The sequence below is a fragment of the Narcine bancroftii genome, unplaced genomic scaffold (assembly GCF_036971445.1).
Source record: "Narcine bancroftii isolate sNarBan1 unplaced genomic scaffold, sNarBan1.hap1 Scaffold_275, whole genome shotgun sequence".
NCBI classification, from domain to species: Eukaryota; Metazoa; Chordata; class Chondrichthyes; order Torpediniformes; family Narcinidae; genus Narcine; species Narcine bancroftii.
In genome coordinates, this window is record NW_027212010.1 from 178,304 (window position 1) to 197,917 (window position 19,614).

A 19,614-nucleotide genomic window follows, 5' to 3' on the forward strand; every position below is an offset into this window, starting at 1 on the left:
TATGTCTTTATTTAGAAAACATTTGCTGTTAATAACAATGTATTTTACCAGTTCAATTATTTTTTTTATTTTCAAGTGAATCTAGTAGCGATTGTGATCCTGTCCTGAGGTAAATGCGGTCTCTCATCGTGCACCATACACTATCTGGTGGCTATGGCAGCATCGGATCTATTATCCATAATCACTGAGGTCTTTCTCTGGATGATCAGTTATTATTACTTCCCTGGGAGTTTCTTGGATATCACCCCAGTGTGCAATGTTATCCTTGTCCTGAGTCGCGCAAGTACCAATTCTTCTGTTTGGTTCACCGTAGCCTTCACCTTTGATCAATTTGTAGTCATTTGTTGTCAGAAACTTAAAGTGAAGTATTGCACAGAGAGAACGGCGATTGTCGTACTTGGGACCACAGGATGTCTCCTCTTCGTAAAAAACATTCCCTGGTATTTTACACTGAAATCTTGGACAATCATCAATAACGTTTCCGTGGGGCAGTTACAATAAGCCAGGTTATTATTCTGAGCTGGGGTGGGTGGGATTTGATTGGTTTGATACCGTTTTAATGCCTTTACTCCCATTTGCCTTAATATTATTATTCAACGCACTGACAGTCAGACACATTATAGTGGCCAGCCGAGTGCGCGAAGAGCTAAAGAGAAAAGGAAATACAGATAATCGCAATGACCCGGAGATGGAAAGCAGAAAAAAGTTTATCATTTTGCTCTTTGCCTTATCCGGGAGCTTCATACCATTGTGGATGGTATATGTCCTTTATTTCATCTATTATACAATTACAGGAAAAGATCGTAGTGATTTTAACGAATCCGAGAATATATTCCGTCAAGCTGGAACTTTACTCCTGAATTTAAACTGTTGCATAAACACATTCGTCTAAGTGGTGACTCAATCTAAGTTCAGAGATCAACTCTGGGATGCGGTGAAATATCCAATCATTTCATTTGTTCAATGGTGTAATAGTAGCTGCGAGAGGATGATACAGAAACCATGAAGGAGAAAGTTCCATCACCTCTAAGCGAAAGATTCGAACGTGCAGCGTCAGTGTTCTGGGACCTGTTGAAAGAACTGCAGAGAATTATCCCACGACAAAAGGGTATGGGCATAGTACTGCTGAATGGGATTACCATAAATACGTAATTGTGTATCAGTGTGGAGGTGGGGCGGCAAATTGTCTGCTTTATTATATTGGATTCTATTACTATAATTATCAAAACAAAGATCTAGTGTAATGTTGAACTGAACCGGTCAAATTAATGAAGCTGCTCTCATAAAAATGATAATGCTTATTGAACACCTTCCACAAATGAAATGTCTCAAATTAACTCAATGTTAAAACCCTTCAAAATTAAGAACACGGTCTCAAATTTCAACTCTCAATTTTAAAAAGGGTTTTGGTCGCGAAAAACAGTATAACGAGGACAGCCCGTCAATGCATCTTGTTCGTTCTTTTCGGAGCTTATTTTCACACCATTTAAGATCAATAATAATCGTCATCGTTCCTGAAGTAACTCTCAAAAGCACCACAGCTCACTTGTCAAGTGTCTCAAAACATAAAGTACGTCAACCCCAAGTAGAACGGGCAAAAGGAAAAACTTCAATATTGCATTGGAAATTAAAAATACAGAAAAAAAACCAGATCGCTGATATGTAAAGCTCTACGAACCAATACTACAAAGAACGTTTAAATATCAGAAATTGATTCAAATTTTAGTCGACCAATTTAGAGCATTAGCATAGTAAATATTTAAAACGAATGCAACAAATGGGACCAAGAAAAAAAATCTCAGTGTGAGAGCAGCTTGTAGTCACCCAACAATAATTCAGAACATCAGGCTAAAACAATTATCCTCACTTCCCTCACCCAGAAAGACAATGAAACCAGAGAGAAAAGCAGTATATATTTATTGAAATTAATATGTCATGGCACATCTGCCGAACCACCTCAAAATAACAGATATCAATAAAAAAAAACAATTTTTAAAATTATTCATTAACTATTGATGATGTAGTGGAACATATGCCAGAGCCATCGAATCATAGAGCACCTTACATAGCTGCAGCACATCCAAATGACGATGTAACTCAAAATAATTCAGCAACTCAGAATTCAAATATCACAGCAGATGCTTAATTTCAGCCACATTAAATGTCAAATATCCATCAAACATCCCAAAATAAGATATCAGCTGGAGAAATGAAACATCTGAAGTTGCACATCTTGGCACAGTTTAAAAAAAAACAGCCCAGCTCAGTTTCATTCAGGTAACACTAATTAGTCAGATCATTGCTTTAGGTGTGGCATTGAGATAGATAGGAACTTTTGTGCAAGCAACCTGGACATGTACGAAGGTGAGGTCCTTCTGGACAGAACTAGGCAAAGTCTCAGGGAAAATTATAGGTAAAGAATTCCCACAGGACCCTGTGGAGTCACGTGATGGAGTAGAAGTCAGTAGGGTAAAACAAGCCCTCTCCATAAAAAAGAAAAAAAGTCAGAAAAGAGAAAGTTCAACAATTATAAAATACAAGAAGTAGAAGATAAAATTGCAGAGAAGAGAAAGAAGATGGCACCTAAGAAGGAAAAAGTAAAAACGAGAAAAAAAGTCACTGGAAAAGAAAGAAGACCGTACCTGCACAAAGGAACAGGCAGTCATGGTGGCGAAGAACGTCCGTTCTCCAAGATTGGTGCTGGCCCTGCGGAGTCGCAATCCCCAGACCAGTGGACTGCAAAAATGGCTCTCTGAGCCAAACAAAACTGCGCAATCAAAGGTAAAAGAACACCAACGGGAGGGGAGGCTCAGCCGACGAGTAGGCAACAACACGGCGACCAGCTGACAGACGCCCGACACCAGGGCTCTCAGCTGGAAGATGAGGGAGGCGGCAGGAGAGGGAGTGAGGTACCAGGTGAGAAAAAAAGTCAACAGGGTGAACGGCAAGAGGAGCAGCAGCAGGAGGCCCAGCAAGAAGAGGCCCAACAAAGTGATACAAGCAACTCATCAGGAAAATCAGAAGAGATACAATACAAAGAGAAGAAAAAGACAAACACAGGTACAGACACAGAAGAAGAAGACCAAGATCTTCACAGAGAAATAGAAGGTAAAACAGATGGACAGAATATAGATAAAGCTTTTTTGAAGAACAAACGAGATCATTAAAAGAATGGTTGTCATTAGAATTTAGTTCAATTAAAAGAAAAATGAAAGGAACAGAAGATAAAATGCAAAGATTAGAACTAGTCATGACAGAAATAGGGAAGAGTAGAAAATGTGGAAGAACGAGAAATGGCTGTAGAAATGGAAGTAAACAACAAGAGGAAAATTGGAAGAAAGTGACCAATTAAAGAGACAAGAGTTGTTATCTCAGAAAATTGATATGTAGGAAAATTATAGTAGACGAAACAACATAAAAATAGTGGTCCTGAAGGAAGATGAAGAAGGCACAGATACGAAGGAATTTATAAAAGAATGGATCTCACAGGTCCTGGGAACAACAGAAATGCAGGAAGAAATGCAAATAGAAAGGGCACACAGAGCACTAGCTCCGAAACTGCAGACACATCAAAAATCTAGATCCATCTTAGTAAATTTTTTTAGATATACAACAAGAGAAAATATACTGGAGCGGGCAAGGAATAAAATTAGAGAAGATAATAAGCCATTGGAATACAAGGGTCAAAAAATATTATTTTTACCAAAACATAAGTTTTGAACTCTTAAAGAAGTGGAAGGAGTTTAATACAGCAAAAATGATTTTATGGAAAAAAGATTATAAATTCATATAACCATATAACTGTTTACGGTGTGGAAACAGGCCTTGTCGGCCCGTCAAGTCCACGCCAGTTCACTTGCCAATGCCCCAGGGCAGAGTTAGTCCCAACAGTGTTTGTTAAGATATCTAGCGGTGCTTAAAATACTTATACCCGGGGTGCAAAACAGGCTGTTCTCAGATCCGGAGGAGGCACAAGAATTTGCAGAGCGTTTGCAGGACAGAAGGAGAGATGAAGAGATGTAATAAGAATGAAGAACGGCGATAAAATGTATATGTAAAGAATTAAAGAGGGAAAAGAGAAGGGAAGGAAGGAAGTAAGGGGATACAAAAAAAGGGAGAGCTTTTTATATGTGTAAAAAAAAGTGTTCTCTGGGGTGGGGTTGGGGGGGAAGAGAATAACTGTCACTGCGAAATCAGTTGACACTTGCGAGCAAGATCATAATCCAAATGGAAAGAGGAGTTGTGGTTGCCCGGCAAGGGTTAAGGGGCAACTCAGAGAAGGGGGCCATTTGGGGTTAAGGTAATATTGGGTGTAGGAATTATTGGAGTATTTATGTTTTAAATGTGTTGTCATGCATTGAGTTTAAAGAGAGAAAACAGATGAAAATGGGGAAAAGGGGGATGGAGGTGGTGAGGAAGGAGAAATTAGATGTAAACAAGATACAAGACAGCTCGTTGAACTATATGACTATAAACATTAATGGAATGCATAAACAAATTAAAAGGAAGAGGCTATTAAATTTACTAAAAAAAGAAAAAATAGATATAGCATTTGTGCAGGAAATGCATCTAACTGAAGTGGAACATAACAAATTAAAGAGAGACTGGGTAGGACACATAGCGGCAGAGATGTAGCTATATTAATTAATAAAAATGTACCAATCAAAATAGAGGAGGAAATAATAGATCCAGCAGGGAGGTATGTAATGATAAAGTGTCAGATATACTCAGAATTTTGGAATTTGTTCAATATATATGCACCTAATGAGGAGGATCAAAAGTTTATGCAGGATATTTTTTTGAAGATTGTAGATACACAAGGAAATACATTGATAGAAGGGGATTTTAACCTTAATTTGGATCCAAAGTTGGATAAAACTGGACAAAAGACAAGCAAAAAGAATAAAGTAGCCAAATTTATGGTTAAATCAATGCAGGAAAAGAAACTTATGGATATATGGAGGAGGCAGCACCCACCCAAGTGAGAAGGAATATTTATATTATTCGAGTAGGCATAAAACATACTCAAAGATTGATATGTTTTTGTTGTTAGCCCATATTCAAGGGAGAGGTAGGAAAACTGAGTTAAAAGCTAGACTACTATTAGATCATTCACCCCTAATATCAGCAATAGAAATGGAGGACATCCCACAAAGAACATATAGATGGAGGTTAAACTCCATGCTACTTAAAATGCAAGAATATAGAGACTTTATTGAATGTAAAATTAAAACATTTTGAAATAAACACTGAATCAGTGAAAGACAAATTTATATTATGCGACACAATGAAAATCTTCATTAGAGGACAAAAAATAAGTTATGTAACTAAGATGAAAAAGGACTACAATTGGGAAATAGAACAGTTGGAAAGGGAGATAGTAAGTACAGGAATGGAACTAGTAAAAAGGGATGATATAACGAAAAAGAGAGAATTGGCGGACAAAAAATAAAACATGAAACATTACTAAGAAACAAGGTGGAGAAGAACATAATGAAAATAATGCATAAGTATTACGAATTGGTAGAAAAAACACAAAACATTAGCCTGGCAACTTATAATAGAATAAGCTAAAAGAACTGTATTGGCATCAAGGAAAAAGGACAAACAAATTACATTTCACCCAATAGAGATTAATGAAAACTTTAAGAAATTTTATGAACAATTATACCAAACTGAGAACGAGGGAAAAGATGATAAAATAGAAGAGTTTTAGCAAAAATTGAACTGCCGAAATTGCAAGAAGAGGAACTGATAAAACCATTTGAAATAGAGGAAGTACAGGATATATTAAAAAAAGCTGCCGAACAATAAAACACCAGGAGAGGATGGATTCCCCATAGAATTCTATAAAACATTTAAAGAGTTATTAATTCCTCCTCTCCTGGAAGTAATGAACCAGGTAGAAGAAACACAAAACTTGCCAGATTAATGTAAGACAGCAATAATTACAGTAATACCAAAGACGGGGAAGGATCCATTAACACCAGCATCATATAGACCAATATCTCTACTTAACTCAGATTATAAGTTAATAGTGAAATTATTAGCAAACAGATTGGCCGATTGTGTACCAAAAATAGTAAAACAAGATCAAACTGGTTTTATTAAAAGACGAACAGCGGATAATGTCTGTAAACTTATTAATCTAATTCATGCAGTTCAAGGAAACAAGAAGCCAACAGTGGCTGTTGCTTTAGAAGCAGAAAAGGCCTTTGACAGAGTAGAGTAGAACTATCTATTTAAAGTTTTACAGAGGTTCAATCTATCAGAAAAATATATTAATTGAATTAAAGCATTGCATAATGGACCATTGGCGAAGGTAACAGTAAATGGATATGTATCAAGCCAATTGAAATCGATGAGACTGCGGCCTGGCCACGGCTTGGAGGTGAGACTTGCCACGGCCCGGCGGAGCAGCCGGAGGGTCCGAAGTGTTCGGTGCCCGGGGTGCGGACTCGGCCTTTGTTGAATCCCGTGTTGCCCGGGGTGGGGGGGTGGCGGTGGTGAGTGCGGCCTTCGGGAGGGGCCGGTGCCTCGTCCCCCCACAGTAAACGGGTGAGGAGGGGTGAGAGGGCAGAGACCGCGCCTCCTGTCCCACGGAGAGGGTGGAGGGGGGGGGGGGAAAAAAAAAAAAAAATCGGGGAGAAAGGTCCCTGACAACGCGTGTGTCCGGCTGCAGCCCCTGTTTCCCCCCGGCCGCACGGATGAGTGGGGGCTCCCACGCAGGGCAAGGGTGAAAGGAGTCTTGTGGTTATTGAGGCAACAAATTCAAACAGGTCCTGGTCTTGTGGTCAATTTGCAGTTTGTTTTCAGGTTCAAGTTTATTGTCACATGTACAAAGATGCAGTGAGGAAGTTTGTTTTGGAGCAATCTAGCTAGACATCCTGTACATAGTCCAGCAAATAAGCCACAGTGCAGAAGTGTAGTTACAGGGACAGATCAGTTGGTACAAGGTAAAAGCAGCAGGTATGAGGATCATCAGGAGTCTGATAACAGGGGGAAGGAATCTGTTGGAGGGTGATCTCACACTGGTGAATCATCCACATGGGGAGGAGGGGAAAGGGAGTGTGTCTGGGGAGGGGTGAGTCTTTTAATATGTTGCTTGCTTTTAAAAGGCAGTGGGAAGTGGAGGTGGAATAGATTCTCTCCATCAATATTAGTGACTCCGATTATATATTTTTAAACATTATCAATACATCACGGTTAAAGGTTCTCCAGCCCATGAACCTCGTGCTGCCCAATTAACCTATTAATTACAGGGGGTTCATACTGACTCTTAACAGGCAGGACTTGATTCGATCCTGGGTCGTTAGTTATATAATAACATTTCACTAACCGTTTCACCCAATTACAGGAATTGAATCTCATGTCCTGAATTTGGACCAAATAAAGCAGCTGTTTGGAAAAAAAAACAAAACAAAAAAAAAAACAAGCCAATTGAAATCAAGTAGGTCAACTAGTCAGGGATGTTCATTATCCCCCTCATTGTTCGCCTTAGCAATAAAACCATTGGAAAACTGATAAGAACAGAAAATAAAATAGAATGGATAAAAATAAAGGAGAAGGAGTATAAAATCAGTTTATTTGCAGATGACATCATAGTATTCCTAACAGAACCAGAAATATCAATAAAAGAATTACATAAGAAAATGGAGTATGGAAAAATAGCGGGGTACAAGATCAACGCAAATAAAACTGAAGTGATGCCAATGAGTAATGCGGATTATACAGAATTTAAAAAAGAATCACCATTTAAATGGCAAGCACAAGCAATCCAATATCTAGGTATCAGGTTAGATAATAACTTAAGCCACTTGTAAAAACTAAATTATTTAGCTTAAAAGAAATTGCAGTAAGACTTAGAACATTGGAAAGAATTACTACTAACATTGATAGGGAGGGCAAATTACATTAAAAGAGATACAATACTCATTTCAATCGTTACCAATTCCCTTAACAGTGAAATTCTTCAATGAACTAAAGAGAATATGGAAATTCTTGTGGAAAGGAGGGAAACCGAGGGTAGTGTTAGATAAATTAACAGAGAGGTATAACCAAGGTGGTTTGCAGTTATCAAACTTTAAAAATTATTATAGAGCCGCACAATTAAGGTATTTATCAGATTTTTACCAGACAAGGGAAAAACCAGTCTGGACTATAGAACTAGATAAAATAGGGGAGAAGGTAACGGAACATATACTTTATAAGTGGGATGAGAAGCTGGTGCAATAAAATAGCTCACCAGATTTGCATCATTTACTTAATATATGGAAGAAGATCCACTTAGAAAGGAAAAAAAAACAAATTACCAAATACCAAAATTGTTATTTACACAAAACCTACTAATCCCTTTTACAATATATAACCTTTCCTTTTGAGAATGGGAGAGAAAAGGAATCAAAAGAATAGAAAATTGTTTGTTGGGAAATAATTTATTAACATTTGAACAGTTGAAGTACAAATATGGAATAACTCATGGTACAATGTTTGCATATCATCAACTGAAAACTTATTTAAAAGATAAATTGGGAAACAGATTGAGATTACCAGAAGGAAGCAGCTTTGAATATGTGATTACAGACACAATAATAATTAAAAGATTTATAACGAACATGTACATTAAGCTGCAAGATAAGGAAAATGATGAAATAAACTATAAACTAAACAAAAGTGGGAAAAAGATTTAAACAAAGATAAAAAATGAAGCATGAGAAGTTATGTTCTGGAACTATGAAGAATACAACAAATACAAGGTTACACAAGGTACAGTATAATTGGTTACACAGGTTATATTATCACACCTCAAAGATAAAAGAATGGGATCCAACAATATCAGATAGATGTTTTCACTGTAAAAAGCTAATGGGAACAACAGTACATGCAATTTGGGCATGTACAAAAGTGAAAAGATCTAAATCACATATTAAATAAAATCACAAAAAAAAACATACCAAAAAATCCAGAGATCTTTCTTTTAAGTAACACAAGTAGTCAGGAATTAGGCCTCAAATTGGATAAAGTGCAAAAAAGATTTATTATGATAGCCTTCACAGTAGCAAAAAAATGTTTAATGTCAACTTGGAAAATGGCAGCGAGCCTGAGAATACACCAATGGTACATGGAAATAAATAAATGTATTCCACTGGAAAAAAAAAACATAATTTAATAAATAAAGTCATATTATTTGAACAAAATTGGGAACCATACATGGAACATAACAAAGAGGGCTTGCCTCAGACCTCCACCCCCTAAAATGATAAGACAAAACAACTTGATTCATGTGTCAAAGTAGATGACACATTTTTCTTGTTTATTTTTCATTGTGTGAAGACATTGTTTTATGGTTTTATTGTATTGTATATGTTGAATATTTATTGGTTTTGGAGTGGGGTGGGAAGGGGGGAATAAAGGGAGAAAATGTCACTGTGTATATTTAATGAGAAACATTTGTATATATTTTGGTTGATATGGTTCACAGTGTGAAAAATAAAAAATTATATTTAAAAAATTTCCCACAGGACCCCGAGTTGTTCCTGCTGGGTAAGAGTTAAAATGAAGCTGTCCAAATTCGAAATTCAATTCGTAATGATTGCCTTGGAGATGGCCAGGAAATGCATAGCAGTTATCTGGAAATCCAATGCTTGCCTGAGCAATGGAGCAGGGAGATGCAAGCCTGTGTTCCCCTGGAGAAAGTCACCTATAACTTGAGGGGAAGGTACTGCACCTTGCAAAAAATTTGGCAGCCACATTTGAGGAATATTGGAGCACGGCTGTGAAAAGAGACAACTTTGCCAAGGGGCCTGGCTCACTCAAATTCCTCCCCAATCACTGGGGTGGGGGGGGGGGGGCAATGAGGATCCGCCTCAGTCCAGCCAAGGAAATACAGGAAAACAAAGTAAAAATCAGACGAATCTCTGGCCGCTGGGCCAAGCTACACTCATAACTCCGGGATATTATTTAATCCCATTTGAACGTTTTAATGTACTAAGTGGTTTTTTTTGCTCTTCAGTTGTCCAATTGTTAAGTGTTTGAGGTCAAAGGAATGTGGTGGTGGGGGGGAGGGAGAAAGGGAAAGGAGTGTTAGGCTTTGCATAGATGGGATTAGGATAAGTTGTAATTGATACAAATTTGTAAAGCTGTGAGTAACGTGTGTAAACTGTTGAGTTCAGTTTTTAAAACTATAAATAACATATTTTTAAAAAGAACACTAATTAAGCAAAAGTAAAACACGAAGGTCTGCATCCACTGAAATTGAAGCATAAACACACTGCTGGAGAAACTCAGCAGGTCCAACAGTGTACTTTATACAGCAAAGATACACACCCAACATTTCAGGCTTAAGCCCTTCAAGCAGAATTGTGGAACTGTAAGGACACATCACAAAGCAAAAAGTACATCAGAAAAATCCGAGATATAGCACATAATAAGTGAGAAATAAATGGTGACGGTAAACAATCTTTTACGATTCTGTTTAGTCTTTTAATTGTTTTTTTTTTCTCGATAAACATCCATCCATCCTGGCATCCTGGTATCCCCCCCCCCCCCATGCACAGACCCAGTCTCCCTAATATCAGTTGGGGAGACTGTTGTAGATTAAGGGTTTGATTCAAAATGTTTTACATTGTGCTTTCAGCCTGAGGGACAATATATTTAGAGATTCAGGAGTCAAACTACTATTGCCCAAAAGAACCCTACCTCTAAAATACAGCAGATGATGTGACATACTAAGATTTAGTGTGATAACAATAATTTGATAAATAATGGAACATGAGAACTTACCGGTTCAGTTTGATGATTATTATTTGAGTAATGGGAGTGGTGAGATAATACGAGATCCCATCTGAACATGTGCAGCCAATCTCTGAATCTTGAAAAAGACATCCACTGGTATAATTCTTTCAAAAGAGCGTTTTATTGTGAGGCATACATGATTCACTAGAAACTACCTGAACAATGTTCAAAGTAATTACAGGAAGGCATATTATCTCATCACTCCCATTACTCAAATAATAATCATCAAACTTCGAACTGATAAGTTCTTGTTTAATGCTCTATTTTTCATAATGTTTATTGGCTCGCTAATGAGATTTCAAAGCTTAGTGGTCTCTTTTTCACATGGTTTGAAAGACCACAGGGTAAATCAATGGACCTCCAGAAAGAGTCACAATTCAATCGGCAGCCTGCAAAATTGCTGCAATTAAATTTTGCCCCTCCATCCTCAAAGGTTTATTGTAAAACCTGCTAAAAGTTCTTTCATTTGACCATCCTGCCTGACGGATGATATCCCAAATGGAGACTTCTGTTCTACTAGCAGTAGACATAGCTGCCCCAAAATGAGTGGTGTCCTCAAAGCCTTCATGGTCCTGGGAACGGGGAGTTCTAAGGGGGCACATCTTATCGGAGTCGGGGGCAGTTATGCCATTCTCCATCATGTATCCAAGGATAGCCAGACATTTAGTCCAGAACACACAGATGCTAGAATTGTGAGTGAGGTTCAGGGCTTTTGCTGCATGGAGAAAACTCTGAAAGTTGGTGTCATGGTCCTCCAGTGTATGGCCACAATGGTGAAGTTATCGAGGTAGGGGAAGGTAGCCTTCAACCCATACTCATCTACCATTCTGTCCATCTTCCTCTGGAAAAGATGGAAACCATTAGAAATACAGAAATGGATCCTCTGGAATTGATAGAGACGATCATTAGCCTCAAATGCCATTTTTGGATGGTCTTCGGAATGGATTGGCAACTGGTGACAAGCAGCTTTCAGGTCGATGGTCAAATAGACCCAATACTGCGCAATATCATTCACCACGTCTGCAATCCAAGGGAGGGGTAAGTGTCCAGGAATATGTACCAATAAATAGTTTGGCTATAGTCAGTTACTAGCCTGGACTTGTTTTCCCCTTTTACTACTACCACTTGCTCTCTCCAAGGGCTAGTGCTAGATTCGTTGATACCTTTATTGAGTAGACATTGTATCTCAGACTTTATGAAGTCTCAGTCTGCTGTGCTGTACCTTTTGCTCTTGGTAGCAATAGGTTTGCCATCTGGGGACAGATTTGGGAAGAGAGGTGGGGGCATCAATATTCAATTGCATGTGGGTTCTGATTTTAAGGGCCCTCCATTCCAAACTGTTATGGGGGAGGGGACCAGAATACTTCAAGGACACACTTTTAAGGTGACACAGGAAGTCTAGACCCAACAACACCAGAGCACACAATTCATTAAGTTCATACAGGCGTATTTTACAAAATCCCTCCCCCCACAAAAGGCAAATGTACTATGCAATGTTCTTGAATATGAGTAGAGTGCAAATGAGATGCAAGAAATATACATTAATTGGAAGGATACATCTTTAGGTTGTATTCTTCTACAGTCTGAGAGTCTATGAACCTTTTCAGTATAGGTATTTAGTGGAGTGTTTATTTACATTAACAGTCACTATGGAGTTGCTAAGGTGGTGAGGCCGTCCTGATCTAGAACCACTGAGGCAAGGACTCTGGAGACGCTGTTCTCCTCACTTGAGTGGCCCCCACTGTCCTGGGTTGCCCGTGGGTGAGATGGCGTCTGTCACATTTGTGGACCGAAATGTGAAGTTAATGAAACATTAAACACAAGTTTTATCAGGTAAACTTCTCTGTGCCATTCTTCTCCAGTTTCCTTTGTTCTCTTGCTTGTGCTCTTATCTCTCTCTCATACCACGTGACTTCCGGTACATCTCATACATATTCATTATCATGACATCCCTCCTTTAATCAGAAATAAACTTTACCTTCACTTACCAATATCCCTCGGAAACATACAAACATCGTAACTAATGGTAATATTATAACTCAACTACATAAAATTTACTTCCTACAACATTCATACATGCACTTTATGATATAAGATTAAATACTGTCTCAAAGTTCTTATTAAAATTATGGCACAAAGTCTTCGTATCGTTTGGGCACTTTCCGGTTTCGTTTCGGCCCGCCTGCGATATTGTCGTCGCTTCTCGGTTGTTCACTCTCAGCGTCGGAAATACTGCTCGCCACAGCTTTGGGTGTTTCTGGCGCTCTAGTCACTTCATCAGGAGTGCTGGTAACTGCCTCTGGAACATCATCAGGTCTCTCAGTTTCAGCATCTCGTATTGGCCTTTCAACCTCTTCGCTTGATGTATCTCTGGACTGGTACCTTTTTACACCTGAGACATTTCTCTTATACATGACTCCAGTCGGAGACTTGATTGTCACCATACTGCCACTTCTGGATACGACAGTATAGGGTTGATGGTAATAAGGTGTGTCTAGCTTACCACCAGTTTCATGCCTCACTAGAACATTATCTCCTGGCATGATGTCTGAGTACTTGGCTCCACGTTTCGAATCTGTGTACAGATTTGCTGCACCTTTCTTTTCAGCATCATGGTCCCTCATCTCCTGGTCGTCTTGGATTTCCTTTATTTCTGGCATTTTTGTGCGGATTTTTCTCCCAAAAAATGCTTCTGCAGGACTTTTTCCAGTGGTTGCATGAGGCATTGCTCGATAGACAGCCACATAAGATAGAAATGCTTCTCGCCAATTTTGTCCTTCTGCGAGTGCAATCCTCAATCATTTTTCAATGGATTGATTTTGTCTCTCTACTTCTCCGTTGGCTTGCGGCCATTTCGGAGTTACTTTATGATGGTGGATACCTGTGGTCCTCATGTATTCCGCAAATGTCTCTGAAATGAATTGTGGACCATTGTCAGAGTATAATGTAACAGGTAATCCATATCTTGCGAATATCTCTGCTAACGCTTGTATTGTTTTTTCAGTGGTTGTGGACTTCAACACTACATACTCATAGTATCTGCTGTAGTAATCTATCACTACCATAATTGATTCTCCCGTCGGTAAAGGTCCAAGAAAATCAACAGCTACGTCGATCTATGGTCCTGTCGGGAGTTGCGTACTCCGGATCGGTTCTGGCGGATTACTCCTACTTGTGATTTGACATCCGTGACAAGTTTTAACAAATTTCTCTGCGTCTTTATCACAACTTGGCCACCATACCTTGGTCCTGAGGTTTTTGCTTGGTACATGCGCTAAGGATACGATCTTCGGTCTCAATCTTTGCGGAATCACCAATCTGCAACCTCTTAATACATACTGTCCGATGCAACAAAGTTCGTCTCTAATGTGAATGTAAGCCTTGTGAGTACACTTGTCCCATAGTCCACGCTGTACACATTCTCTTACTTCCATGAGTTCTGGATCACGTTCGGATTCTCTTTCGACTTCCTTCGTAGTCACAGCTTTCGGAGTCGACTGAATAGCTACGAAGCGTACAAAGCTCTGTTTCTGTTCCCAATTCTGACTTGGATTGTGGACCACCATCCTTCACCAATCTGGACAGCGGATCAGCAATGTTTGCTTTCCCTGCAATGTGGATTACTTTATATTTGTAGGGTTGTAGTCTGAGTACCCATCTCTTTATTCTGGCACATGATTTTGATCTAGGTGCTTAGATCACCTCTAATGGCTTATGATCTGTGATGAGTTCAAATTCAATGCCGTATAAATATGTATGGAACCTCTCACAGGCCCATACAAGTCCGAGTGCTTCTTTCTCTGTCTGAGAGTATCTTCTTTCCACATCTGATAACAATCTGCTGGCATAGGCAATGATTCTTGGTCCTCCATCATGCATCTGGACCAACACTGCTCCTAAACCAACTGGGCTGGCATCCGCTATGACTTTGGTTGATGCCGCCGGATCGTAATATCCAAGAGTTTTTGCATCTGTCAGGCTTTGCTTCAGCGCTGTGAATGCTTTCTTCTGCTCAGATCCAAAATGAAATAGTACTCCTTTCCTGGTTAGTTTCCTTAGTGGTTCTGCCACTGTAGCGAAATTAGGAATGAACTTTGCACAAAAATTGACCAATCCCAGGAAACTCCTCACCTCTGTTGCGTTCTGAGGTGCACGTGCCTCTGCAATAGCTTTCACCTTGGCCTCTGCAGGGTTTAGTCCTTCCCGTGTAAGTCTGTGTCCCATGAAGTCCATTTCTGACACACTAAACTGGCACTTGTTTCCATTCACGGTAAGGCCTGCCTCCTGTAGTCTAGATAGTACACGCCTCAACCGTTTATCATGCTCTTCCTTCGTTGGTGCATGGACTATAATGTCATCAGAAATGTTGGCAACTCCAGGAATGCCTTGAATCACTCGATGGATTTCATACTGGTAGATCTCCGAAGCTGCATTAATTCCAAATGATAGTCTTTTGTAACGATACAATCCACAGTGAGTCACAAATGTAGTTACATCTCGGGAACCCGGATCCAGCTCTAATTGATGATAGCCCCATTTCAGATCAATTTTTGAGAATATCTTACTGGTAGTTATTTCCTCCACTGTTGGTATAGGGTGTCGTTCTCTAATTATAGCTTCATTGGCTATTCTCATGTCAACACATAGTCTTATCTCACCCTTTGGTTTGGGCACAATCACTACGGGACTGACCCATTGTGTTGAATGTTCCACCGGTTCAATAATGTCTTGTTCGATCAATTCTTTAATTTTGGCTTCGACTTTCCCACGAAGTCCAAATGGAGTTCGGCGCATTGGTTGTGCCTTGGGTTTGACCGTTTCATCTACTACTAGCTTCAATTGTCGACCTTTCAGCTTTCCTACTCCTTGGAAGACTGCGGGGAATTCTTGCTTCATATCCTCGTATGACTGAATTGAATTGACACAAGCTCCAATATGAAGTATTGCCAGGTCTTGCTTCTACTCAGCAATGGTTCTCCCCTCTCTTCTATGACCATAAACTCTGCTTCGGTGTACTTATCTCCAGCTTCAACAGTTGCAGTAAAACATCCAATGGTCTGCAATGGCTTAGTTGCTGTGAATGGATATAGTTTCTTGGAACACTTCTTTGAGGTACAGATGATCTTTTTCCTTTTCAACTTCTCCCATAAATGTCGATCAATCACATTACTGTCACTGCCTGAGTCTACAGTGACCTGAACTGACACTCCACCAATGATCACTGCGACCTTCTCATGACGTACTTCATTCAACGTAAGTTGGTAACAACTCTGTTCCTCCTGGGTATCATCATCGTCACCGTCTATCTGGCAAATGGTATCTTTCTTTCCAGGATACTTTCCTTTCCCCCAGGCTTTGCCTTTGGAAGTTGTACTCTTCCTCTTCTGGTCTGCATTGGACTTGCTTTTGCACTTCTTTGCAAAGTGGTCCTTACCTCCACACTTTCTGCAAACTTTGCCTTTGGCCGGGCAATATGGGTCTTTTCCAAAGTGACCTCGGTTTCCACATCGATAACACTCCACGTCCTGTGTCGGCATATATCTTGGCTGATTATGGCGATGTGAGAGCCTCTTAATTTGCTGGCTTGAGTTGTCTTTCAGGGTCATGGTATGAAATTGCCCTTCAACAGCCTCTAATGCAGCAGCAATGGTTAAAGCATCGGTGAGTTCCAACTCACTCCCTCTTTCCAGTAGACGTCTTCTGAGTTTATCTGATCTGCAGTGCTGTACGACTTGATCCAGTAATTGGTTGTCCAAATCAGCTGGCATGTAATTGCATCCAACACCTAGCTGGCGTAGTCTTGTCACGTACTGAGCAATTGTCTGGCCATGATGAAATATTCCAGCCCCAAAAGTACTGAGTCACAGAGAAATTTCTTATCACCTTGAAGTCGTCTGTAATCCTCTGTAATCTTGTTTAGTCTTTAATTTTCTTCAAGCTTCTTTCATCCTCGTCGCCAATGTCACATTTGTGGCCCGAAATGTGAAGTTAATGAAACATTAAACACAAGTTTTATCAGGTAAACTTCTCTGTGGCTTTCTTCTCCCGTTTCCTTTGTTCTCTTGCTTGTGCTCTTATCTCTCTCTCATACCACCTGACTTCCGGTACATCTCATACATATTCATTATCATGACAGCGTCAACCTTGTGGTGCAGCAAGATGGCTGCCCTCCTTCCTCTGACAATGTTGGCGCTGAATTTGAATTTGAATCGCAGCAAGATGGCCACTGAGCCTTTTTTGCAACATTTTCTCACATCCACCCTCCTTCGGCATATAGTGCAGCAACTGGGTTCAGGCAAATTCGGGGCAGATGGCTTGGGGCTGGAATCGAATCTAAGAGTGGTGCAGGTCATGGACTTCCTCGAGCTTCCCCTCGCATGGCAAACCCTCACCCAATGCACTTTCTTGCCACAGATGGAGCAAACTGAGTCTTGAGCCAGGCAATGAGATCAGGGATGCTAGCCCTTGGTGCCGGAAAATAACTTCCTAGCTTGTGAGCGCTCCCTAGCACAGGAAGGAACAGCTGTTAGGGCTGGGGTAGCAGTAGCAGCCGGTCCTTGGAAGGGGTCACCTGGGTGAGCGAGCTCACTCGCTTTGAGGTTATCATTCTCGTGTTTGGCCTGTTGCACTGACTGGGCCACTTCAACGTGGCTAGCCAGGTCCTTCTTACCTGACTCAATCAGTTACTGCCTCATGTCCCTCGAGCGGACCCCCGCAACTAGTGTCCCAGATCTGTTACGAACAGGGCCCGTAGCCATTTCGTACCTCCACAGATCCAGCGGGTCATCATCGATGGTCTGCCCTGGCCTTTGGCAACGTAGAATGAATCAGTGTCTCACTAGGACCTCTTTTTGCATTTTCCGGTACAAAGCCTTCAAAGCCTCGATGGCAGCATCATATGCAGTGCAGTCCCTGATGACTGCATACCCTTTCCTTCCTCCCCTCAAAATGTGTGCAGACCTCCTGAGTTCAGCCCTCTGGTCACGGCAGGTAGCCCTGGAAGCAATCTACTCAGTAGCCACGTCGGGGGACAAAGGGTCAATCAGCAGCAGACCTGGCTTGAGCAGCGCTTCCATCTTCTGGGGAATGCTAATAAAGTTAGAACGTGAGTAAAAGCTCTCACGACTGGAGAGCTTTTATAATCTTAGAACCGAGGGTAGGGTCTTCAGAGGGTTCAGGCAGGAAACCAGGGGAGATGAGGGCGGAGCCCGCCATCAGTACAACACACCACTGCACTGCAGAACTAAGCGCCCTTAACAGAATGAAATTGGCCCGAGACAGCAAATAATAAAGTGATGGATCTCCATGCCTGGGTCTTGAGGACTCTCTCGGGCCCGAAACGTTGGTAATAAGTCATGGGATTCAGCTTCGTTCCTCCAGCATTTCTCGGGATTCTGACATCTCCAGCCTTCCGTGTTTTACTCACCTCATTCAAACCGAGCCGCATCTCCCCGATAGCTGCCTCGTTCTCCTCTTCGGTCCGTAGACCGTCCGGCATCGCGAAGAGACGCGCCTTCTTCAAACCGTGATGGGAAGCTGCCTCCGTTACGCATGCGCGTCTTTGAACTGCGTTCGCAGTGGGAAGCGGAAGTGCCATCGAGTTATTGACGGGTCGCGCGCGCGCGCGCCCGCCCGGCCGAACCCGAGCCCTGAGGGAGGGCGCGCGATGGTCGGACAGTTGTTTAGTGTCGCTCAGGCGTGTGTGTGGTGACTGAGGCGCGATGGGCGCACGTCATGGAGTCGTCCAGAACCGAAAAAAGCCCCTCGGCCTAATTTCTCTCTACAGACCAAGGTACCTCCTTAAACTCATTTGGCCCAGATCCCCTCGAAACCTTTCCTACCCGTGGGCCTGTCGAAATGTTTTTGAACGTTCCCTTCTCTACCTCATCCTCTGGCAGCTTCTTCCGCATCCCATCACCAAGTATAATCCCTTTAAACATTTAACGGCTCGCTTTGAATCTGTGTTCGCTTGTTTTTGGCCTTCTACTCTGTGGAAAACATTGTGATCGTCCATCTTATTTGTGCTGCTTCCCTCGATTTGTAAATGCCTGTTAAGATCACACCTCTGCCTCCTTTGCTGCAGGGAAAGCATCCTGTTCTAACAAGCCCTCCAGTCCTGGCAACACTTTTGTGAATATTTTCTTTACCTGGTCTCACATCATCAAATCCTTCCATAATATGGGAACTGGAATTGCATATTGTTCCATCTCACCAATGTCTAGACCAGCTGTCACATGATGCCTCACTGGAGAGCCCTTTCTGATGACCAAGTTATTTGCCTTCATTGCTTTGTCTACCTGTGTTCCAGCATTCAGGGAACTATGTACTTGGGACCCTACCTCTCTTTCTTCTACAAATACTACCTCCTGCCCTGTCTTATGGTGTGTATGACCTACCCTGGTTTAACGTTCTCATCACTTTGCCCTTGTCTGAATATAATTCCATTGCCCACTTTGTGTTGTGACCTTAAACAACCTACCTTGCTGTTGACCACTCCACCCATTTTGGTATTGTCTGCAAAATTGCATAATGTGCCATTTTCACACTCATTCAAATTATTAATATATGACTACAACAAGGGATCCAGCAGTGATTCAGGCAAAGACCTGCCAGGTGATCTACTTAAGCTGGAGCTTGACAGAATGTGAATTACTCTTACCCTAATGAGGCTAATAAGTTTTTACAATAATTTTACTGCAGTGTTTGAAATAAAATTTGTACATACTTAAAATTTTCCTGGTCATATGGTAGAAAACTTGACTCTGACCTTTCAAATTTGTTCCTCTGCATGCAAACTTGGTATCGGTTCCAATGGTAAGA

The 19,614-nt window shown here is 40.9% G+C and overlaps 1 protein-coding gene and 1 long non-coding RNA gene across 6 annotated transcripts in view; one reads left to right on the forward strand and one right to left on the reverse strand.

Annotated features, from left to right (window-relative positions):
* Positions 1–721: 721 nt before the first annotated feature.
* LOC138750830 (uncharacterized) lies at positions 722–18,585 on the reverse strand. Its single transcript, XR_011349539.1, has 2 exons — positions 18,221–18,585; positions 722–1,068 (listed from the first exon to the last, which is right to left on the reverse strand). It is a non-coding gene; the product is annotated as an uncharacterized lncRNA (long non-coding RNA).
* Positions 18,395–19,614, forward strand: part of LOC138750829 (NACHT, LRR and PYD domains-containing protein 3-like) — a 55,053-nt gene continuing 53,833 nt past the window's right edge. For 4 of the 5 annotated variants that reach the window (XM_069912947.1, XM_069912946.1, XM_069912949.1 and 1 more), the window contains exon 1: positions 18,396–18,586. The gene's annotated coding sequence lies outside the window, so the exon portion shown is untranslated. Of the gene's footprint in view, positions 18,587–19,614 lie in introns of all 5 variants that reach the window. The other variant, XM_069912952.1, reaches the window with a different exon arrangement.